The 26,032-nt window shown below is 40.5% G+C and overlaps 1 protein-coding gene across 1 annotated transcript in view; it reads right to left on the bottom strand.

The window, feature by feature from the left end:
* Window positions 1-21,042, bottom strand: part of LOC309477570 (neoverrucotoxin subunit beta-like) — a gene marked incomplete at its 3' end in the record, with an annotated part of 91,550 nt that extends 70,508 nt beyond the window's left edge. Inside the window, exon 1 of the mRNA XM_082140844.1 lies at window positions 20,914-21,042. The remainder of the gene's footprint in view (window positions 1-20,913) is intronic.
* Window positions 21,043-26,032: the final 4,990 nt, after the last annotated feature.

The raw sequence follows: 26,032 nt of genomic DNA, 5'->3' as shown, positions 1-26,032 counted from the left end.
CATTCAAACGTAGCCTGGTTACACTTAAGGTCTGTGATATTAGTCTGATTTTATTTTAGATTTCGGCTTCCAAAGATTATAAAAAATAATATATTGAGGTAAAACCATTAAAAACTATAGCCGCATTCTATCTAGCGCAACTTCTTCTCTTCGCAGCATTACACTGTCATTTCTCCCTAAAACTCAAACCTAACGACAGAATCAGCAAGATCGGTGATTGTTGTAAAATGCAGTCTAGATACTGTTGCTAACTTGCGAGACGCGTTAAATAATTAAAAGAGCTATTAAAAGCACAAAATCTGCGCAAGAGATGTTGTTCGCAAGGCGGCACGCGCTCCGAAACCGAAACCGAGACAAGCAAATTATAGCCTACTTTGGGTTTAATGTGCGTGTTTAATGTGCGTGTCTAAACGATCAAATGTACACAAAAGTATGTCAAAATGACCGGCTTGGAGATTCACTAAAAACAGTTTATGTCTTAAATGGACGTAGTTATGGAAATAGTTGGGAGAATATGGTGCATCAGATCAGTAGCAGATCTGCACTCGGTCTTAAAGGGGCCGCAGTCTAGTAAACATGCGGACGATTGCGCCATTACTGCGAATCAAACAACAAGAGAAAAATCACTACAAAGCTCTTGAAAGAATAACTTCAGCTTTATTAAGCATTAATCTATTTATGAAAAATTATGCAGTGTTATTTTACATTTGATTACTTTATTAGATTTCTTTTTAGACTTTTATATATATATATATATATATATATATATATATATATATATATATATAAAAACAAAAAGAACCGATAAGAATACAGTTAAAGTACCGGATCGATAAGCAGTATCGGTAAGAGTAGGAATACCGTTAAAACCCTTTACTCCCCGGTCAATGCTCCGACAACAGCCCAGACATGAAGCTACTTCAGCCACCATTCTCCCCAGTCCCTGGTAAGATGCCAAGCCCTGGTCTTTCGTCGGAGATGGCATCCGACTCAGAGACGGAGGTAGAGCCTATACCGCGCCTGAGCTAGAGACTCAATATAGTTAGTTTGGCAGCTCAGTGAAGCACTTTAAATTTATTTTTATTTTTTGGGGATTTTTATTTACCTACACCTTATTCTTGTTTAAAATCATTTACATAATATGAATGTATATAGAGCGTGATAAAAAGGTGACCTTGAAATTGTGGCGTTAAAGGTGACGCGAGCCGAGAAAAATTTTCGGTGCACCCAAATTTTGTGCTGGTGCACCTAAATAAAAAAGTTAGGCGCACCAGTGCAACCAAGGCAAAAAGTTAGTCTGGAGCCCTGAGTAAGTACTTGTCCCCCTGCACAAAACATTGCTCTGCACAAAGTCACACTCCATTCAAGACAAGTAGTTTTTTACTGCTTGTGAATAATCTATTTTAAATATATACAGTGCTGGTCAGAGTTATTTAAGCCGCTTAATTAAGAGTGAGAACCTACTCATCTTGAATGGACAAAAAAAGCGAATGTTTTAGTTTCATCTTTCCATAGAACGTTTGTAAAAGTAACTGACACTACTGGAACTTCAAACGGGCAGTGTTCTATGGTCAGAGTCTGGTCGTCCCTCTGCCCGTTTGAAGTTCCAGTAGTTTCAGTTACTTTTCAAACGTTCTATGGAAAGATTAAACTAAAACATTCGCTTTTTTTGGTCCATTCAAGATGAGTAGATTCTTCTCACTCTTAATTAAGCGTAGTAATGACTCCAGTATTTCATTATTAATTTAGTATAGGCAACATGACCGTACTTACTGGCTGACTCATGTGTTTCAGACTCTAAGTCAAACTTTGAATGTCTTGTGGAAGCCTTCTCTGACCCGGAGAAATGTGCAGCCAGATTTCAGCGCAAGGAAATTTCCAGTGAGTATTCACTTTATCTGTTGCCCCAACCTTTATTTCTTTTTTCAGTGGAAAATAAATTTAGTTTTGAGGAATAACATTTCAGTATTTTTCTACAGAGATTGGACTTTAATGGCAACCAACAATCCCAATGTTCAAAGAAGGTTCAAATGTCTGTAATGCCAGCAGACTAGCACAAGACAAACAATTGTTTAAAAAATACATAAATGTGTATATATAATTTTATAAAATGACAAATGGTTTTGCTAGATAAGAACCTGATTTCTCGACTGGGATTGTGTAGAGACTCTGAAGTTGCATTGAGACGGACATTTGAACCGTCTTGGAACATTGAGATCTTTGGTTGCCATTAAAGTATATGCCATTAAAAATATGGAAATGTTTTCCTTAAACTTAATTTCTTTTCCACTGAGGAAAGACAGACATGGATATCTTGTCACTCAGTGTGAGTAAATTATCAGGAAATTTTCATTTTGAGGTGAACTAATCCTTTAAGGCTGATTTATACTTTTGCGTCAGACCGAAGCCCGAGCCTCTACGCTATAGGCTACACTGTTTCATTTATACTTCTGCATTGTTGTCCCTGTTGACGCACAATTTCACATGCAGAAAGAAGCCTGTGAAACCCGAGGGAGGCGTTCTAGACCAATCACAGCGCTTCCGTCCACATAAAATTGACGCATTGTTACATTTTGGGAGAGGTGCACGTCAGGGTGTGCTAAAGGGTACGCTATGTACACAGCCTACTCTGTAGCTACAGCGGGAGGTCGACGCATAACTATAAATTGGTCTTTACTTACTGCTTGAGAATCAAGTTTGGTAACAGTTTATTTTATTGGCTTAATGACATGTTTCAGACAGTCTTGCTTAGAAGAGCAGAGTGTGGTAATTCTTACCTTTTTGTTTGATTTCAATAATTGTACATTTTTGAATATTCTTAGTTTTTTTCGCCCTTAAGATGCTAGCGCACCTCTGAGCAAAGACCTGTTGACACCCAGTAAGTATTCATCTCATCGGTCACTTTTGTATTTTGTCAGGCCTTGTGAAATGTAAGAATATTCTGTTTTTCATGATTTCATCATAAAGCAAGAGGTCATGGGATTGATGGCTATTATTTGTTTAATAATTGTAAATAATCCTGTAATTTACAGGAAGCAGTATGCCATCTTCACAACTCTGAGACAAATTGCGGGCGCTACGAACTGGAGCAAGGTAAAAAAAATTAATAAAAGAATGTTACATTCTTTTATTTTTTACTTTCATAAAAGCTTACAAACATTTTAAAGGTAAGATTCAAAGAATATGCTTTCATTCTCTTGTATAAGAAAATAGATCCGTTATAGTTTACGATCTTAATCATACATTTTGTTTCCATAGAGTAACATCGCCTCATAACGAGGGCGTAACCTCACATTTACTCAGAGCTATGTCTGCAAGTCCAGATTTTCATGACGCTGATCATGACGACATTGTAAGTAACTTTTACTATTTTCTCCTTGTTTCATTTTACTGTGACTTGCGTTGTTTTTATTCATATCACTCTCATTTAATTGTTTTCCAGCTGCCTGTAAGACGTACTACGAGACAGTACGCAGGAGCTTCAGGTACAAACAACCAGATCTGGCATTGCAGGCCGAAGAAAGAGGGTAAGATTTTTAGTCAATGTGACTATTTTTCACGTGCATTAATAGATGTTTTGTGTCCATACACAGTGCATCACAGTACTGATTGTCTGTATTGGTTGTTTTTACAGCTGCTAGAACCGAGACGGTGTGCTAGGTGAGGAGCTTCAGGTACAAACAACCAGATCTGGCATTGCAGGCCGAAGAAAGAGGGTAAGATTTTTAGTCAATGTGACTATTTTTCACGTGCATTAATAGATGTTTTGTGTCCATACACAGTGCATCACAGTACTGATTGTCTGTATTGGTTGTTTTTACAGCTGCTAGAAGCGAGACGGTGTGCTAGGTGAGGATGACGTGGGCATTTGGAAGTGCGCCACCATAGATCTGATGTCCGATGAAGTTCAACCACCAGCCAGGAGCTCACAGAGCTCTGTGCTACGCTGCAGTCGAGATTAGAGGCGACTCCTAAATACAGGGCAACGCACCACAGACGTTTTCAAAGTGGATCGAATTCAGAGAGAACGCCGCTAGTCACCTACAGCTCCGAAGATGAAAACAGACACTGAGCTTCCAATTTGTTGTGTGTGCAGATGATCTATGCTTTGTACATAGGTGTATATTGTTTTGTGTTTGTGCTAATAAAGCTCTTTCTTTGAATAAACAGCATGTCCCTGGCAAATTTTCCTTTCCTTTATAAATTCATGTCATTGATGGTAATAATAGTGTAGTCCATAGGTTAACAATGACATGAATATACCAAAGAATAGCATATTATGAATATAAAAAAATAATTTATATATTAATATTTATATTATAATTTTTTGAATTTATAATGAGCGAGGGTGACCAATAGTAACAGATCTGCCAACCAATCACGAGTGATTTTTCTTGTTTAAACCACGTGGGTTCAACCAATAGTGAGTGAGGAAATTCAAGCCTTTCTCTGGCGGGAGCTGCTATTCATATGGTAATTAGAGCCATTCACACCTCCGGCGCGAGCGCTCTGCATACGTCATGGTTCGTTTCTGACAATATTCGGCACAGACGAACGCGACGTTCACAGGCTGTAAATTGTCGTTAACTGCCGAAAATTAGGGAGATTTACGGCCGTTTACGGGGTCGGAAATCCCAATTTTCATTTTTTTATTATTTATTTTTTCTTTATTTTTTATTTAGAAAAACAGGGACAGCGTACAATAAACATTAACCTCAAGGGGAGAGATGCATAGTACCAGGTTTTTGCTCAAGAGCTAATTTCCACCCGTAGTCCCTGGGCAGGCTGATGTTATAATAAAATACATAATACATCATACATGCATGAATAATGAAATTTACATTGACCAAATAAATAATAAAAGTCTTCATATGCACAACAATCAGATCTTCACACCTTTCATTTACTCAAGTCTACTCTTATAGAACACATACTTACACACACACACATACACATACATACATACCTCCTTCATGCAGTGAAGTGTATTATAACTTCAGCATACATTAACTGATCTTGATGAAACTTCCACAGTGTGTTCGTTGTAAGAGGCCGATCACATGGATGTGACTATTGTGAGTCAAAGTTATAACGCCACCAACTGGCAGCAGGAAGTGTGTCAATTTCAAAATGCTTTGAAATCACCCTCTTATTTTTACCCGATTTGCTTCAAACTTTGTGTATAATGTAAATGCACGGCAGATCTAGACCTGTGAAAGGATTTTTGATATATTTAATACTGTTGCCATGGCAACGCATCGAACTTTAATATTCTTTGTTGATGCTTTTGAGACTCTTAGCATGCTTGAAATTGCATGAAACTCGACAGACACATCACATTTATTAGCCAGTAGACATGTGAAAAGTTTCAGAAACGGGCGTGGTGAGGGGCTCAGTAGCGCCACCTTTAGTCAAAAATGGGGTATTAGTTTTACCTACATTAACAAAAATCGGTATGTATATTGTTCTCCTCGAGCCGGACAACTTTCTAATTTACAGTTATTAGCTCCGACCAACAGGAAGTCAGATATTTTGGTTTGAAGTGGGGTTTTTTTGAGAATTTTTTCTCTCTCTCTCTCTCTGTGTGTGTGAAGGGTGTGGGGGATTTGTCTGTTAGGAGAGACTGCTTTTATAATTGTTTTTCAAGGTTTCAGGGGCTTTTGGGGCCCTTAACGTGCTCGAAAACTCATGAAACTTGGCACACAGGTCAGAACCTGCGGCCATCAGGGCCTGGCTGAAGCTGGTACTCGGGCGTGGCAGGGGGGCTCAACAGCGCCCCCTGGAATGGGGTCCGAAAACTTGGTCCTTAGATCAAACTAGCTTGCATGAATTAATATGAAACTCAGCACACATATAGATCTCATCGGGCCGAACAACTTTCGTGCTCTAAGTTTTGCGCCAGCCCAACAGGAAGTCGGCTATTGTGGGTTGTTTGGAAAACGCTTGCTGTGGAATGTGAAATACTCCTCCTAGAGAATTCATCCAATCCCCACCAAACTCGGTGTGCATGAAGTCAAGACATTGAGGATGCTAAATTGCGGACGGATTTTTGATATCTCGAACGGTTTGGCCGTGGCGAGGAAACGAATTTATGGCGAGAAAAGAGAAAAACAAAGTGTTATAACTTCTGCATACATTAACTGATCTTGATGAAACTTCAGCAGTGTGTTCGTGGTAAGAGGCCGATCAGATGGATGTAACTATTGTGAGTCAAAGTTATAGCGCCACCAACTGGTAGCAGGAAGTGTGTCACTTTCAAAATACTTCAGTTTTGGGTTTATTCAGTTTCTTCAATTCAAGAATTATGTATAAGTTTAAAAACAGCCAGAATGCGCTATTTAGTAAAAAAAAAAGTCATACATAGGGCTATACTGCCCTCTTGTGTTCAAAATCAGGTAGGCCTATTACAAAATGTGAGTTGTATATTACAATCGCTGCCTGCAGCTATATTTTTACTTGATCTTAGTGCTGCGTTCGATACTATAGATCACACAATACTCTTAGATCGACTACAAAATTATACTGGTGTTCAAGGACAAGCATTAAGCTGGTTCAGATCATACTTATCTGACCGCTGCCATTTTGTCTATTTAAATGAAGAAAAGTAGATCATAACTCCAGTAAACTATGGAGTGCCGCAGGGATCTGTGTTAGGCCCTCTGTTATTCTCAATATATATGCTGCCACTTGGAAATATTATAAGGAAACATGTTTCCATTGTTATGCTGATGACACTCAAATCTATATTTCATCACGGCCAGATGAAAACGCGAAATTATCCAAATTGACAGAGTGTGTTAAAGATATAAAAGATTGGATGACGCGCAATTTTCTTTTATTAAATCCAGACAAGACAGAGGTACAAATCATCGGTTCAAAAAACCGCCCACAAAACCTCTCACTCTACAACTTTAACATAGTAGGATGTCCTGTTACTTTATCCTCTACAGTAAAAGACCTGGGTGTTATACTAGACTGCAACCTGTCTTTTGAAAATCATATTTCATATGTTACAAGAACAGCCTTTTTCCACCTTAGAAACATTGCTAAGCTACATAACATGCTATCAGTTTCTGATGCAGAAAAATTTGTTCATGCATTCATGACCTCGAGACTAGATTACTTTAATGCTTTATTAGCTGGTTGTCCTGCATCCTCAATAAACAAGCTACAGTTAGTCCAAAATGCCGCCACTACAGTTCTTACTAGATCAAGAAAATATGATCATATAACACCAATTTTATCATCACTACATTGGTTACCTATAAAGTTGCGTATTAATTACAAGGTATTGCTACTGACTTATAAAGCCCTAAACGGCTTAGCTCCAGTCTATTTAACGTATCTTCTATCGCCTTATAATCCATCGCGCTCTTTAAGATCACTAAATTCAAGGCTTTTGGTCATACCTAGGATTTCTAGGTCCACCAAAGGAGGGAGAGCATTTTCACATTTAGCTCCAAAACTCTGGAATAGTCTTCCTGATACTGTTCGTTGCTCAGACTCGCTCTCCCAGTTTAAAACTAGATTAAAGATGCTTCTCTTCAGCCAGGCATTCATATAATACTTTTAATCTTAGAGATAAATCCGACCTCTAGTTCATAAACGCCAGAGGAGAACTGGCCCCCGACTGAGCCTGGGTTCTCCCAAGGTTTTTTTTTCTCCATTAGGTCACCTGATGGAGTTTTTCGGTTCCTTGCCACTCTTGCCTTTGGCTTGCTCAGTTCGGGATACTTGGGGATATTTGGGGATATTTAATTTAATTAATCAATCAACAAAACTATTGATCAGCATTACCAAACGTGGACGTTTTCCACTAGAAACAAACATTGATGTATTATTTTAATTTAAATACTGTGAAGCTGCTTTGATACAATCTGTATTGTGAAAAGCGCTATATAAATAAACTTGACTTGACTTGACTGTCCCGCGTTCTCATTGGTTTACGCTCTGTTGTTATGTATTGTCATCACTATCCTGCGTTCTCATTGGTTTACGCTCTGTTGTTATGGATCGTCATCACTTTCCCGCGTTCTCATTGGTTTACGCTCTGTTGTAATGGATCGTCATCACTGTCCTGCGTTCTCATTGGTTTATGCTCTGTTGTTATGTATCGCCATCACTGTCCCGCGTTCTCATTGGTTTGCTGGCATATGGGGGATATAATGCGCAGGGAAAGCTGTCCGCGAATCGTTCGCCCAAGAGGAAAATGTGCTGTTACTGCCATATCTCAATCTATGAAAATTGGATTGGAAAAAACAAGACTACCTAGACTAAATCAAGTGGAAAAAAAGACATAACGGAAACTATTTTCATAGTATTTTATTTTCTCCATTGGGATATTTATTATTAACGAAAACGTATAAACTGTTAGAGACAGACCTACTGTAAGCAGACCTGTAACTATACGAAGCTATGTTAATCGTAGTCTATGTGTTTGTTAAAGTCATCAATTTGCATTATTTCAACATATATTTAAAACGAATACTTATATAAAAATTTTTCCTTACATTTATTCTAATGATATTTTACATAAATGTTATTTATAATAGGCTACTAATATTTATTATAATATACTAATTTTTTAACTCTTAATAAATAAAAAAAACACTTATGTCATAAATTTAAATTGATGCCTGCCATGGTATTTCTGATTTGTCATCTCTGATTTATATTAGTGCGTCCTCGGCCGATGCGCCATACTGTTTTAAAGGCGAAGCATGTAGTTTCTGCAACATTAGTGCCACCAAGCGGAATTACAAGAATACAGCATATTTTGCAAATGGCTACTTTCAATAAATGGTCAAATATATCAAGAAACTTTTATCTGTGTTGCCACATGTCCTGAGAGTAAGCAACTGAGCAGCAAACACTCTGTCTAGAGCGAACTCACTTATTATAAACCCATCCAACATTCACCAGGTGCATTTCTGACATGACACGTCACCCAGCATACCAAGTAAAAAAACTCACCACTCGCCACTTTTATATACATTTTTTTATTTTTTTATTATTATTATTATATATATTTTTTTTTTTTATAGGGATGCACCAATACCACTTTTTTTCCAGAAAGAGTCTGATACAGATACTTTAATTTTTGGTACTCACCGATACCGAGTACTGATACCGATACCTGTATTTTCACTGCATTTGTAATTTTTTTATATATTGTGTAGAGAAACCAAAAGAATATAAATAATATTAGTTGGCTTAATTTGTTCAGCAAATATATATTTTCTTCAGTTATTTTCATGATTAATTAATCCTGCTAAAATGCATTGTATTAGTTTCTGTTACTTTTATTGTTCATTCTTTTGCTCTATCATATTTGATCTATCATTTAATAGCACTGCACATATTCAGAGAATTGGGCCAGCGGTTCAGATGTTTAGATACCAGTGAAATATCACAATTCTCTATTACAATTTTTATACTACAGCAAAACTACAAGCCTGATTAATGTAAATTTACAACATTATTAAAGACAAGTAAATAGTCATTAATAAAACATGAACAAATAATCAAATTTCAAATAGCACAAATAAATACAAGAAAACAAAGTAATCATATGTGAAATATCATTGCATATTCATCACTGTATAAATTAAATATAGATGGAACTTTATAAAGTTACGAAAGGTATTTAGTCAAGAGCAGTGAGTGATTTCTTTGCAGGTTTATTAGACTGCTGTCCCTTTAAGACCGAATGCACCGGTCCAATATGAATATACTGTCTACGTTTCCTTGAGATATAACTGACTATGTTTCGGATACTCGCCAAGACGGGTGTTTTTAAATAATTTAGTGTGAGTTTGTCCGTACAAGCACAAGACGTGAAAGAGAATTCAATTCAGTATTCACGCGCTGTCTGAGGCATAGGTTTTCGGGGCGCGCACTTCAGATGTTTGCGTTCATTAAACTTCTTGACCTTCAAACATCCTGTAATAATGTAGGGAACCACTCGTTATACATAAATCAGGTAAGAGTTTATGTTCTACTTACATATACGGTTTAGTTTTAATCCAAATGACACGTGTGCTGAGTGAACGATCAGCAATCATGAGCCTTCAACAGAAGTACTCTCTCTCTCTCTATCTTTCTCTCTCGTCAGTTAACGTTAAGAATACATGCCTCGTTTTTCCTTCATTTGCCATTGACATCTGACTGAACTACAAACTTTCCACTATTGTCTGTGAAAAAGGGATGCACTCAAATGCATCTGCCGCTGAGTGCTCAATCCACTGTGCGTTTTTCTCTTATCAGCTCGCGCACACAGCTATATAGGCGTTACTATATTTCGTTTAATATTCCACTAATTACATAAATATACTTCATAGACAGTCTTCTCTTTTATCCCCATTATACTCTCTGTTGTCTGTTTCTTTGTCTCTATCAACTTCAAACATGTGTTGCTCAGTCTGTGTAGAGAGAATGGTGTCGTCTTAGCGGCCCCTAATTTAATAACAAATGATCGTTGCGACGGAAGCAAATCAATCAAAAATAACTTTAGCTTGAAAATAACTTTATTAAAGAACCGCTATAAAGCCAAAACAATCTCTGTTACCTTAAATTATACGCTTGTCTCTGTAAAGCTGCTTTGAAACAATCTACATTGTTAAAAGCGCTATATAAATGAAGATGACTTGACTTGACTCAGTCAACAGAGTTTTGAGAAAAATCATGTTAAAGTTTTCTGAAGGTTCCAAAACAAAATCACTAAGCAACCATACTGTAAAATCCCTGATAATAACACCACATTTGGAACAAACCAAGTCAAAACCCATATCTGGAGGAAAAATATATATTCAATATTTTTCCATGATACCACAATTGTTTGATTAACTTTAATGAGACAGACAGCATATATATTATGACTTACAGAACCAACCTAACCCTAATAATATAATGTTACACATCAAAAAAAAATTCTCCAACAGTTCACAAAATGTTAATTTAAGACATAACAGATAATGTTTGTGTGAATACTTGCCAATACTGTAATTCTGTGTATGTGTGTATGTCAGGATCGAGCTGTCTGAGAGTATTTGTGTCCGTCAGCGCGCGCGTAAGATCGTTTGTTTACATCAGCATGAGTTTGAAAATCACATTTCATTGGTTCAGACTCAGCCATCGAGAATTGGCTATGAATATTCACAAAGTTGGAATGCTGCGCTAAAACAGTAATTGAAGGTATTCCTCTCAGAGAACCTCAAATTCAACCAAAATTGACATTTTTCCTGCAGCTCGTAATTAGTCAAGTCATCTTCATTTATATAGCGCTTTTAACAATGTAGATTGTTCCAAAGCGGCTTTACAGTGATCATTTATGTAACAGAGATTGTTTTGGCTTTATAGCAGCTCTAGAATAAAGTTATTGTCCAGCTTAAGTTAGTTTGATTCACTTCCGTCGCAACGATCATTAGTTATTAACTTAGGGGCCGCTAACACGACACCGTTTTAACAGAAAACTCTTCAGTTCTCTCTATGCAAACTTAAAAAACGCGAACCCGTGAGAACGCTGATGGCGTGCACATGCGTATTACGAGTTCAGTCTATAGCTATGCGCGTTTGAATATATGTGCGCAAGCGTGTAGTCCTTCCCTACAAACCAACCCTCAACATACTACTTGTCTGGCCTTAAAATTTATAATACAGAATTTTTTATCACTTCCGCGTAGCCACGCGAACCGGAATTATCCTGATAACGCTTTATCTGTAGAGAGGTAAAGAGAGGGAAGGAGCCCTTCACAGGGAAGCGCCTAGTTGACACTTCAGGACTGCGCTGTCGTCGCGTCCAGGCGCAGGTCCTTCATCAGATCTGGATATGGCATGGATACGGCGGACTGCGGTAAACCTCGGGATAAACAGAAAGACTAATATGAGCGTAGACGCCATTCTTCTTATGATGTAACGAGTACATCAGGACTTATGGGAAGTGTTCCCGATTCTGGCTGACCTGATCTTTGCAGCCTAACATTGAATTATAGAAGTCTATAATGTGTTGTGTATGCTAGGTCAAAGAGATGTGTTTTCAGTCTAGCTTTGAACTGACAGAGTGTGTCTGCTTCCCAGACAATGTTAGGAAGACTGTTCCAGAGGTTTGGTGCTAAATAGGAGAAGGATCTACCACCAGCAGTCGATTTTGATATTCTAGGTATTATCAACTGGACGGAATTTTGAGATCGCAATAGAAGTGAAGGACTATAATGCGTTAAAAGCTTGCTCAAGTACTGCGGAGCTAAACCAGTAATATTTTAAAATGTATACGATGTTTAATAGGGTACTATTTAATAGCCAATGCAGTGTTGACAGAACCGGGCTAATATGGTCATACTTCCTGGTTCTGGTAAGAACTCAAGCTGCTGCATTTTGGACCAGCTGTAGTTTGTTTATTAAGCAGGGCAACCACCCATAATAGCATTACAATAATCTAGCCTTGATGTCATGAACGCATGGACTAATTGTTCCGCATTTGTCAAAGAGAGCATATGACATAATTTAGATATATTTTTAAGATGGAAGAATGCGGTTTTACAGATGCTAGACACGTGACTTTCAAATGAAAGATTGGTATCAAAGAGCACACCCAGGTTCCTAACCGATGACGAAGACTTAACAGAGCAGCCATCAAGTGTTAGACAGTATTGTAGATTATTACGTGAGGAAGTTTTTTGTCCAGTAATTAGAATGTCTGTTTTTTTCAGAATTAAGTAGTAGGAAATTACTAGTCATCCAAATTTTTATATCAGCTATGCATTCCTTTAATTTTGTGAATTGGTAAGTTTCGTCAGGGCGTGAAGAAATATAGAGCTGAGTATCATCAGCATAACAGTGAAAACTAATGCCATGCTTCCTAATGATATCTCCCAAGGGTAGCATGTACAGAGTGAACAGCAACGGTCCTAGTACTGAGCCTTGTGGTACGCCATACTGAACTTGTGATCAATGAGACATCTCTTCATTTACTGCTACAAACTGATAACCAGTGGTTAAATTGGGCCGGGGCACGTTTGTGTCCTGATGTGCCTGTTTGCAGTCAGTTGCTTACTGGAAATTATGTCACATAAAATTTGATGAAAGTGATGCTTTTGAAAACATATTTCTGACAATAAATGAAAGATTTTTGAAATAGCATGTCTATTTTGTCTCTGCGGAGCTGAGATGAGAACAATCGGAACACGGCCGTATTCTTGTTCAGCTGCTTAATCTCGTTGTCAGTCGACCATGATCGCGCACCGCTCGCGCATGCCATGCGCATCTAGGTAGGCTACTACTCAGAACTCCGACACGGATAAATGTACGCAGCAATATATAATGAATGTTCCTGGGAGATCCATAGTTGTGCAGGATGTGGAAGCCCGCAAAAGTTCCAGAACCTTCTACTGCCTTGGAAAAAATACAAATAAAATCACGAGCTGCTGGCCGCCGCTGCAGCAGCAGATCGATTTTGTCAAGTTCAGCACAACGTTGGTTGTACAAAAAGTGCCCTGGTCTTGAATGACAAGGTAAGGAAAATAAGACTAAATCAAAATTAAATAACCAAGACTAGGTTGACCATGTGATTTTTCTCAGGAGATGTTTTGAGTATTTTACTTCAGACACCGGATTATCAGCAAACTGCCAAGAGAATTGCTAGCTGGCTACTCAAAATAAACTAGCAATCTATTCAGTCAGCATATTTGTGTTTGATCTGTGTGAATTACATAAATATAAGACTTGCTAGACCTACTTTTAGCTAACAAGCAACCTGAGTGTGTGTGTTGTAGTAGTACATTTACATTTTCATTTATTAATTTAGCAGATGCTTTTATCCAAAGTGACTTACAAATGAGAACAATAGAAGCAGTTAAACTGACAGTAGGACAACACTTTTTAATTTTTTTTTTTTTTTAAAGTGTGTGTGTGACTTGTCACAGGGTGATGTGATGCGACTAGTGCAGCAGTAGCTCTCAGCCTGCTGCCACTGGCTAGCCTTTATGGTGAACAGGGAAGCAGCTTATAAGTCTACCCCTGCCAGTATATAGCCTTTCCATTTCCAAGACTCCCACCAGGCCTCCTCGCGGCCACACACGGAAACTGGGTGCTTCGCGGCTCCAGGCTAACTTGGTGGGGGATCTCGGAGTTGCAGTGGTCCCCAGAGGTCGTTTATGGCCAGCCACTGCCCTGCTGCCTTGCAGGTTAGTCTACTGAGATCAAGGCTATGGGAGCATACCCTGAGAGAAAAAAGCATGTGTCGGAGGCGCACATTAGGCTGTCTCCTGACAGTCTGAAGTTCCAGCAGCCTCCTGCAACTATATTATGGAACTGGTCGTCTTGGGTCACCCATGCCACCGGGATATTCCAAACTATGGTGAAGATAGTGTTACTGGGGCCTGTGCACCCCCTATGGCACTTTAAAAACGTTCCCTTTGCGCAGGTCTCCACCTCTGACCACGGTGTACAATACTCTGATCTCATATTTGGTTGAAGTCTGGCGGCGATGGGGTATCTGGTGACGGGAGCAGGGAAGAATGGTCTGGAAGCTTCTAGCTAGAACCCTACACGGCAGCGGCATGGGGTATATGGTCGCTAGCAGCTTGGATTGAGTGGATGCTGCTTTCGGCAGCCCCCCGTGCGACTGAGCAGCCCTATTTAGGGGCCACACTGCTCACCCTATTTGGGAAGGGCCTAGAAAAGGTGGCCTAAAAATTGCCCACTCTACAATCTCCTGGGTAGGTTACCGCGCCTACTGGGAATTCCAACTTGCGGTCGAAATAAGAAAATAATTCCTTTTAAATTGGCAACATGGAATGTCAGGACTCTCCTGGATAATGAGGGTAACAGACCTCATAGGAGGACTGCACTGATCTCTGAGGAACTGAAGCGCTATAATGTGGATATCGCTGCCCTTAGTGAGACAAGGCTGCTGGGTGAAGGCTCGCTGAAAGAAGAGAGAGGAGGGTACACCTTCTTCTGGAGAGGCTATCCCCCTGGTAATAAGCATCAGCACGGTGTGGGAATGGCAATCAAGAACAGTCTCCTGCCCTGTCTCACTGAAACACCCATCGGAGTAAGTGAGAGGTTGATGACCCTCCGTATCCCCCTAGCAAAAGCACGCTATGCTACTCTACTAAGTGCATACGCGCCCACATTACCATCAGATGACAGTGTGAAGGATGGATTCTATCAGCTATTAGATGACACCCTTCAGCGTATCCCTAGGAATGATAAGATATTCCTTCTGGGTGATTTTAATGCTAGGGTGGGAAGAAACAATGATTTATGGCGTGGAGAAATGGGTAGACACGGTGTTGGGCAGGTGAATGCAAATGGTCTCAGGCTGCTAACACTCTGCGCAGAGCATGACCTCACTATTACCAACACATTGTTTCAGCAGAAAACCAAATAAAAACATCTTGGATGCATCCACGATCTAAACACTGGCATCTGATTGACTATGTCATAGCAAGACGTGCTGACATTAGTGATGTTCTGTTGACCCGGGGCCATGAGAGGTGCAGAGTGCTGGACAGATCACCGCTTGATTATTACCAAGCTCCATTTCAAAGTGCGCCCCCCACAGCGTCTCAGGAAATCCACCAAAAAGCAACTGAATTGTGCTATGCTAAAGTCAGCTTCACCAAGGAATATGTTCCGCCGTTCAATAGGTATGAGGTCATCAGAGTGCGAGTCTATTCTGTGTTCTGATTACACCATAGATCAGAAATGGGCATCCATTGCCTCAATGTTACATGAAACTGCAGTCGATTCTATAGGCTATAAAACCAGAAAACATCAGGACTGGTTTGATGAGAACTCTAATGCCATCATGTCCATGCTGGAAACTAAGCGCAGAGCATACAGGGCTATCATCAGCTGCCCTGCATCCACCATCCTTCGGCAATGGCAAACAGCACGCAAGGAGGTACAGACAACTTTACGTACTCTACAGAATTCATGGTGGGTGAACAAGGCTCAAGAAATTCAATCATATGCTGATAGAAACGATATGTATAACTTCTACAACTCCTTAAAATGGACCTAGGAATTGTTCTATTACACCTTTAAAAGCAGCAGATGGACTAACAATTTTGAAAGACAGGAAACAGATCTTGGCAAGGTGGGCTGAATATTTTGAAGTTCTCCTTAACCATCAGTCACCAATTGATCATTCCATCTTGGAGGAGCTACCAAATCGACCAACTATACAAGCCCTTGATCATCTTCCAACATTTCTAGAGGTGCTAGCAGCGATCAACTCCCTCAGAGATAATAAGTCCCCTGGCAATGATGGCATCCCATCGGAGCTCCTTAAACAGGGTGGCTACCTGTGTACCAGGATGATTCATCAATATATCCTGCAGGTCTGGGAACAGGAGTGTGTCCCTCAACAATGGAGAAATGCAAACATTGTCACTTTATATAAAAACAAGGGTGACAAATCTATTTGTAGCAACAGTCGAGGTATATCGCTACTAGCAGTCGCAGGTAAGGTCCTGGAAAAAATCATGCCACTCTTCTTTACAGCTGTGAAGCCTGGGTCATATACAGCCATCACCTAAGGTTGCTGGAGCGTTTCCATATAAGGTGCTTGCAGCGAATCTTGGGGATCACATGCTATGACCATGTACCACATTCTGAAGTGCTTGCTAGAACAAACTGCAAGAGTATGGAGGCAACAGTCACTGAACATCAACTACGCTGGCTTGGGCATGTTATTAGGATGCCTCAAGATCGTCTTCCACGACAAATCCTTTATGGTCAGCTGCATCAGGGCCGCCGTTCTGCAGGGGGTCAGAAAAAGCGGTACAAAGACCAACTAAAAACATCTCTAGGAAAGTGTCAAATTAATCCATCATGCCTTGAAGAATTCGCAGCAAACCGTACCACCTGGAAGCAGCTCTGCCACACAGGAATAGTGCAGCTGGAATCGGAGAGGAATATAAGGAAACAACAAAAAAGACTACGGAGACATGCAACCATGTCTGCCTCTACAAACTCAGACTTTACATGCCCAATATGTAATAAAATTTGTGGATCAAGGATTGGCCTCTTCAGTCATAAAAGAGTACACCGCAAATGAAGTGGAATGTCATCATCGGATACGATGGACTACCAAGAGAGAGAGACATTTACATTTTCATTTATTAATTTAGCAGATGCTATTATCCAAAGTGACTTACAAATGAGAACAATAGAAGCAGTTAAACTGACAGTAGGACAACACTTTAATTTTTTTTTAATTTTTTTATTATAGAACAGAATAGAATAGAAGAGAAAGTGTTAGTATTACTGGATCAAATGCTTTCGAAAAAGAAGCGTCTTCAGCCGTTTCTTGAAAGTGGCTATGGACTCAGCCGCTCTGGTTGAGTTAGATCATTCCTCCAGTAGGGAACAGTCATGGTAAAGGTCAGAGAAAGAGATTTTGTGCCTCTTTGAGATGGCACCACAAGACGTCGTTCGCTTGCAGAGCGCAAGTTTCTGGATGGCACATAAGTCCAAAGTAATGAGTTTAAGTAAAAGGGAGCAGAGCCAGTGGTTGTTCTGTAGGCCGACGTCAGTGACTTGAATTTGATGCGAGCGGCAACTGGCAACCAGTGCAATTTTGTGAGGAGAGGAGTGACGTGCACTCTTCGGCTCGTTAAAGACCACTCTAGCTGCGGCATTCTGGATCAGTTGCAGAGGTTTGACAGTGTAAGCTGGAAGACCAGCCAGGAGAGTGTTACAATAGTCCAATCTGGATAAAACTAGCGCTTGGACAAGGAGTTGTGTAGCTCTGAAAGGAAGGGCCCGATCCTCCTAATGTTTTACAAGGCAAATCTACATGACCGGGCAGTTCTAGCAATGTGGTCTGTGAAGTTCAATTGATCATCAATTACTAGCCCAAGGTTCTTGGCTGACCTTGATGGAGTTATGGATGACGAGCCTAGCTGAATGGTGAAGTTGTAATGAAGTGTTGGGTTGGCCGGGACCACAAGCAGCTCTGTCTTTGCAAGGTTTAGTTGAAGGTGATGGTCCTTCATCCAGCCAGAAATGTCTACCAGGCAGGCTGAGATACGATCAGCTACCGTCGGATCGTCAGGCTGGAATGAGAGGTAGAGTTGTGTGTCATCAGCGTAGCAGTGATAGGAAAAGCCATGTTTCTGAATCACAGATCCTAGTGATGTCATGTAGATGGAGAAGAGAAGTGGTCCAAGCACTGAGCCCTGAGGCACTCCAGTAGCTATATGTTGGGTCTTAGACACCACACCCCTCCACGACACCCTAAAGGACCTACCTGAGAGGTAAGATTTGAACCATTGGAGTGTGGTTCCCGAGATGCCCTTCATCTTTAGGATTGACAGGAGGATCTGTTGGTTCACTTTGTCAAAGGCAGTAGACAGATCCAGCAGGATGAGGACTGAGGATTTGGAAGCTGCTCTTGCCAGTCTCAGAGCTTCAATTACTGAGAGCAGGGCCGTCTCAGTTGAGTGTCTGCTTGTGAAACCAGACTGATTGTTGTCCAAGAGGTTGTAGGAAGGAAGAGATCTGGTTGAAAACAATTCGTTCAAGTGTTTTCGCGACAAATGGAAGGAGAGATACCGGTTTATACCGAGATAATGTAATTTTCCAGATGTGCTGGATTTAGAGTGGGTTTCTCTTTTAGTAAATAGAGAGAATGGGAGAAGGAAGTTTGTGTGAGGTGGACCTGGTCACCACAGACCCAAATCTTCTCAGCTGTTGCTACTGTCATATGCTGCACTGTCTCTTCATGTGGCACATTATGTTTGGCACATTGTATGGGTCACTATATCATAACAAGGTAATACAATGTGTAATCAAGTGATGACTGATTAACAGTCATTTAAATGCTAAATGTCCTAATACCTGTTGATACTACAACAATGCAAAGTATATGCTCTTAACCTTGCAGTTTTTCACATATCATGTAAGACTCAATTTCTCAATTTCTTTGCACAAAACTCTCCAGAAAGTGTCATTTAATGGTTTATTTTTCAAATAAAATTCCCGAGGGGGGCATACCCCCAGACCCCCCTCTTCACGTCGATGCCCCTCATTGAGAAATTATTGGCAAAGGGAATCTACTACACAGGAACTGTGCGAAAAAAACGTATGTCGAAGTGCAACCTGATAACGGCCGTGGATCCTATGATTATCGAATCGAGTCCAACACCAACACTGTTTGTTTGAAATGGCAAGACACGAAAGCAGTCAGTTTGATGTCAACATATGCTGGACCGGAGCCTTTGGGAAAAGCTCGGCGCTGGGACAAGTCCAAAAAAGAGTACACGAACATTGATCAGCCGAATATCATCAAGGAGTACAACGCTTCCATGGGAGGAGTAGACATGCTGGATGCGCATCTTGCACGCTGTAAATTTCGCATCAGGACCCGTCGCTGGTATATGATACTTTTCTGGCATTTCTTGTCTGTTGCGGTGATCAACGCATGGCTTCTTTACCAGCATGACTGTGAGGCACAGGGAATCACTGGATCGAAAGTACTCAAACTTCGCAAGTTTCAGGGTTTGGTTGCTCAAGGCTTGGTTGAAGTTGGAACAGCAAGAAGGCGGGGTAGGCCACCAACTCCTGGCCCCTCCTCCTCCCCGCCACCACCAAGATTTGTTCGAGTTTATCAGAGTGAAGATATTCGTTTCGACCAAATCGCCCATTGGCCTGTCAAGGAGGAAAATCGCCGTCAATGTGCTGTGTGCAAGGACCTCAAAACTGAAATGCACTGTGAAAAATGTGCAGTTCCTCTCTGCATCAACAAAAAAAGAAATTGTTTCAAAGACTACCACAATGTCTAGTGTGAGTTCCTCTCTCTAGCAGAACAGATTTTTGGATAAGCAAAGACCCATGGTGTTAGTTTTTTTCAGTCGTGATTTTGGCCTTGTGTTCTTGTTTCCATTGGCCAAAGTGTTTGTACATTTGAAATCCAGTTCTAACATGCAACAAATAAAGCAAAAAAACAACAACAAAAAAACATTGTTAAATGTAGCTGTGTGGTTGACTGATTATTTTCCTAAATTTAAAATAGTTTGCATTGACGGTGTTTGTTATTGTTATTCTGTGAAATTATACACCTAAAGCCCAATGGGTCAAATTTGGCCCTAATCCTAAATTAGGGAATAAAGGGTTAAAATTGAAAAAGTGGATATTTTGGTGTTCAGTGAATTTATAGAAGTAATTTAATGCATAGTTCATAATTTTCCAAAGAAGAAAAGTGTTCTTGGGTTCTCCAGGGTTAAAAGAATGTTGTGGTCAATAGTGTCAAATGCAGCACTAAGATCGAGTAACAATAATAGAGAGATATAACCATGATGGGATGATAAGAGCAAATCATTTATAATGGTTTATTTTTTTTTCCATTTATTATGGTACGGTCTAAATCCTGACTGAAAATCATTGCAGATATCATTTCTTTCTAAAAAGGAACATAGTTGTGAGGATACCACCTTTTCTAGTATCTTTGACAGAAAAGGTAGATTCGAGATCGGCCTGTAATTGACTAATTCTGTACGATCAAGTTGCGTTTTTTTAACAAGGGGTTTGATCATAGCTAGCTTAAAGGTTTTTTGTACGTATCCTAGTGAGAAAGATGAATTAATGATATTAAGAAGAATTAACATTCTGACTCATTCTGCTAGCACAGGACACACACACACACACACACACACATATATAACAGTAATATAAAAGGTAAAAGATAATATAATAGTTAAATACAACTTTGCACTTTTTTGTATTTCCAGTTTCAACTTCATGGTTTCACAATTTCTAATGTCTATCCTTTGAAAACTTGCTTTAACTTTTTCTTTCAGTGAACATGTAGATTGATTTGCTGAGCATTGTATTAACCTTCTCTCAACCTTTACTCCAACACACACTGACACTGACTGTTGATATTGTTTTAAAATCACATCTTACCTGGAGTCTCTGTTCCTGATATGGTAAGAAGTCTGAGGCTGTAGTTATAGTTAAAGTTCTGCTACTGAGGAAATGTCTCATGAAAAAGTGCGTTGTCAGAAAAAAGTGTTCTCAGAAATGTTGAGAAAGGTTGGAGGGGAGGTGGCCCAGTGGACATTGCCCCTTTGACCTTGAAATGCTTTCTGGCAGTATACAATCATTTTTGGCAGTATACTGTGTTTGTGTGACTACAGTGCCAGGGCTGAATTTTTGTCCCAGTCCGCCCCTGCATATAGGCCTACAATATACATTATATTCTGTATCAGATTATGTTATTTTATCACCCACCTGGATTTAAATAAATAAGCAAATATAGCAGACAATATAATCAGGGCATGGAGGCGCCGGCGCGATCACTTGCATTACACGTGAACTGAAGCTCGTCTCATAAATGAACCAAAACTCAGCGTATAGGCTACATGCCTCACAGACATGAGAAATATATCTATAGAAAGCTTGAAATGTCTACTTTTAAACAAAACAATTCAAAACGAAAAGAAACATACAACTCTCTGCTAATGTAATCCGTATGAAGTGTACATTTCTCTCTATAGGTGCGTTCTCTACTGCGAAGATGACGAGTCAGAATCGTCAACCGACACTGACACAGAAAACACTATTTTATTAATTATCAATTAAAATGTGTCCTTGCTATATTTTACACATTTATAATTATTACTTTTACGGGGTTTTTTGCGTGCGCTTGAGTGCAGTATAGACCCTTTTTGCACCGACGTCACGGCGTTAGCTGGAGGCAAAACAAATGGAAAACTGGAGGCAGCCGATACAATCCAGCACAGATTCTGCATCATAAGGAGCTTAAAATGTCATCTTGTTGTGTTGTTGGGTGCAAGATTTGACAGAGTACAGGCTCCAATTTGAAATTTTAATGTTTAAAATTTATTGATTAAATGATTGACAGTATTTAGGTGTGTTATCGGCAGCGCCACTCTCTGGTTACATGAACGCGTCACCACTGCAACAGCAGCGAAAACATGGGGATTTTTTTAGACAACAATCGCACAACCTATTCCATATTCTACAATTAAATAAACTAATTGAATATTCAAAAATCATGACTCATCCCTAATATATATATATATATATATATATATATATATATATACTCACCTAAAGGATTATTGGGAACACCATACTAATACTGTGTTTGACCCCTTTCACCTTCAGAACTGCCTTAATTCTACGTGGCATTGATTCAACAAGGTGCTGAAAGCATTCTTTAGAAATGTTGGCCCATATTGATAGGATAGCATCTTGCAGTTGATGGAGATTTGTGGGATGCACATCCAGGGCACGAAGCTCCCGTTCCACCACATCCCAAAGATGTTCTATTGGGTTGAGATCTGGTGACTGTGGGGGCCATTTTAGTACAGTGAACTCATTGTCATGTTCAAGAAACCAATTTGAAATGATTCGAGCTTTGTGACATGGTGCATTATCCTGCTAGAAGTAGCCATCAGAGGATGGGTACATGGTGGTCATAAAGGGATGGACATGGTCAGAAACAATGCTCAGGTAGGCCGTGGCATTTAAACGATGCCCAATTGGCACTAAGGGGCCTAAAGTGTGCCAAGAAAACATCCCCCACACCATTACACCACCACCACCAGCCTGCACAGTGGTAACAAGGCATGATGGATCCATGTTCTCATTCTGTTTACGCCAAATTCTGACTCCACCATCTGAATGTCTCAACAGAAATCGAGACTCACCAGACCAGGCAACATTTTTCCAGTCTTCAACTGTCCAATTTTGGTGAGCTCGTGCAAATTGTAGCCTCTTTTTCCTATTTGTAGTGGAGATGAGTGGTACCCGGTGGGGTCTTCTGCTGTTGTAGCCCATCCGCCTCAAGGTTGTGCGTGTTGTGGCTTCACAAATACTTTGCTGCATACCTCGGTTGTAACGAGTGGTTATTTCAGTCAAACTTGCTCTTCTATCAGCTTGAATCAGTCGGCCCATTCTCCTCTGACCTCTAGCATCAACAAGGCATTTTCGCCCACAGGACTGCCGCATACTGGATGTTTTTCCCTTTTCACACCATTCTTTGTAAACCCTAGAAATGGTTGTGCGTGAAAATCCCAGTAACTGAGCAGATTGTGAAATACTCAGACCGGCCCGTCTGGCACCAACAACCATGCCACGCTCAAAATTTCTTATCACCTTTCTTTCCCATTCTGACATTCAGTTTGGAGTTCAGGAGATTGTCTTGACCAGGACCACACCCCTAAATGCATTGAAGCAACTGCCATGTGATTGGTTAATTAGATAATTGCATTAATGAGAAATTGAACAGGTGTTCCTAATAATCCTTTAGGTGAGGGTATATTAGATTAGATTAGATTAGATCAGATTCAACTTTATTGTCATTACACAAGTACAGGTACAAGGCAACGAAATGCAGTTTAGGTCTAACCAGAAGTGCAATAGCAGCAAGCGCAGGATATACAGTGGTTCCATAAGTGCAGGACATGGATATGTACTGAATAAATATAGAGTTAAATACTATTATAAACAGAATTTTACAGATAGATTTGTCCTATGAATATAATATACAGATAACTATTACTGTGAACAGAATTTACAGCTAGATATGTACTGAATATAATATACAGATGGCTATTACTATAAACAGAATTTTTACAGCTAGATCTGTACAATGAACATAATATACAGATGGTTATTACTATAAACAGAGTATACAGGTGAATATGTACTATGAATATATATATAGATGGCTATTACTATAAACAGAGTTTTACAGATAGATATATGTAATAAGTTAGGCTAAGATGAGCAGTATAACAATGGAATTAAAGTAGTGCAAATAAAGTTTGGACAGAAGCTATCCGAGTAAAAGTGCAGTGGAAAGTAATTGCATATTACAGTTAAAGTACGGTATTGCAAATGTATATGTAAACAATTGGTACTGTATTGTAATAAACCTAGAAGGTGAGGTCAGATTGTTGCGGCTAGAGGAATCTACTCTACAAAGCAAACAGCACCACAGAGGTAGAAACAATAATCTTTATTTAATATAATTCATGCAGTTACCAAACATGTCAGACTGGGTCAGGCTCTTGAAGTCCCAAACACAAATGCTAATAGCCTGGGCGAACCACACCACAATGGAGCATGCTACACCGAGAACACCGCAATAAATAAGCCATACAAAAGCTAGCGCACACGCAATAAATAGGCAAAAGCTATAGCACACACATCACCCCCGTAGGACACTGCACACGTTCAAAATGCACGTAAACTTCATACCCAAGACGCCATCAGACTACTACATAAGAATTCAGCTCATCATAACCCTCCCATAACCCATCATGAAATGGCTATACTGCCAGGTTTAAAAACCACACACACACACACACACACACACACACACACACACACACACACACACACATACAAAAAGTTCAGCACTTAACTCTCCCGGGATGCGAGACCCTCCCCCGGGGTCTACGCTTTGGCGCTGGTTGGCAAAGGGAGCAGACAAACACCAGTCCAGCGCTCGTGGGGCCTCCGAACTATTATAGCGGAAACGGAGCACCCCTTGCTGAGAAGCCGCGCCGCCCACACACTCCTATACCCGGCCTTATCTACAGATTAGCCCGCTAAACTATCTTCGCCGCCGGCAGCCCTAAGTAGCATACGAACGGCACCCACCCCCCAACCTTGAGTGCAGCTCGGCGGTAACAACAACACAGCGCTTTCTCAGTCTCTTACCCGTTGCTGTACTCTTCTTTTTATCTCTCCCCCTCTCCTTGAAACTCACAATAATCACTGTTCCAAAGCTCCTGCTCCTTCACGCTCATCAGTCGTCAGGTGCGTACAATCACTTAACTCAACCCACTCTTCCCTCAAATCCCTCCCCCCCACACACAACAGTCATTACAATGCATTTATCCAGCGTCACTTCATTACAGTATAAATAAACAGTCGGCAGTGCAAATTGAGCATATTACAGTCAGGGTAAGAAGGTAAGTAGTGCAAGATGCATATGTAAACAGTTGTTACTATAATAACAGTCAGCAGTGCAAATGAACATTATAGTATTGCAAATAACAAAATGACAAAATGGAGGCAGGTGTGAGGAGGGAGAGGAGAGTCAATCAATATATGAGGGGAGTGGGATCAATGAGGGTTAGAGTTTAATAAAGAGACAGCTCTGGGGAAAAAACTGTTCTTTAGTCTGCTGGTCCTGGTCCGGAGGCACCTGAAACGCCTGCCGGAGGGCAGGAGAGAAAACAGTCTGTGGGCTGGGTGAGAGGAGTCCTTAAGGATGCTGCGAGCTTGATGCAGACAGCGTTTCCTCTGGATGTGCTCGATGGCAGGTAGTGGAGTCCCAGTGATGCGCTGGGCGGTTTTCACCACCCGCTGCAGTGCCTTGCGCTCTGCAACAGAACAGCTCCCATATCACACTGTAGCACAGTTGGTCAGGATGCTTTCTATTGCACAGCGTTAGAAGTTCACCAGGATAGTCGAGGAAAGCTGATTCTTCCTCAGCATTCTCAGGAAGAAAAGGCGCTAGTGAGCCTTCTTGACCAGGCAGGAGGTGTTGGTTGTCCAGGACATAGCCGCCGAGATGTGGGTCCCCAGGAACATGAAACTGGAGACCCGCTCAACAGCCATTCCATTGATGTGGATGGTGTCGTGTGTGCCTCTTGACACTTTCCTGAAGTCCACGATGAGCTCCTTCGTTTTGGTGGTGTTGAGGAGCTGGTTATTTTCAGTGCACCATGTGGCCAGGTGCTTGATCTCCTCCCTATAGGCAGTCTCATCGTTGTTGCTGATGAGACCAATCCCCGTAGTGTCGTCCGCAAACTTGACGATGGAATTAGATCCGTACACAGGCTTGCAGTCGGAGGTGAAGAGGGAGTAGAGAAACGGGCTTAGCACACAGCCCTGTGGTACACCAGTGTTGAGTGTGATGGACGAGCAGTTGGAGCCTGATCGAACATTCTGGGGTCTGTTGGTCAAAAAGTCCAAAATCCAGTTGCACATGGAGGTGTTAATGCCCAGTGCCCGGTTGCATAAAGCACCTTAAGTGTAA

Source organism: Leuciscus leuciscus (genome assembly GCF_965113295.1).
Source record: "Leuciscus leuciscus genome assembly, chromosome: 16".
In the NCBI taxonomy this organism is placed as follows: domain Eukaryota; kingdom Metazoa; phylum Chordata; class Actinopteri; order Cypriniformes; family Leuciscidae; genus Leuciscus; species Leuciscus leuciscus.
This window is presented reverse-complemented; position numbering and strand designations above follow the sequence as displayed.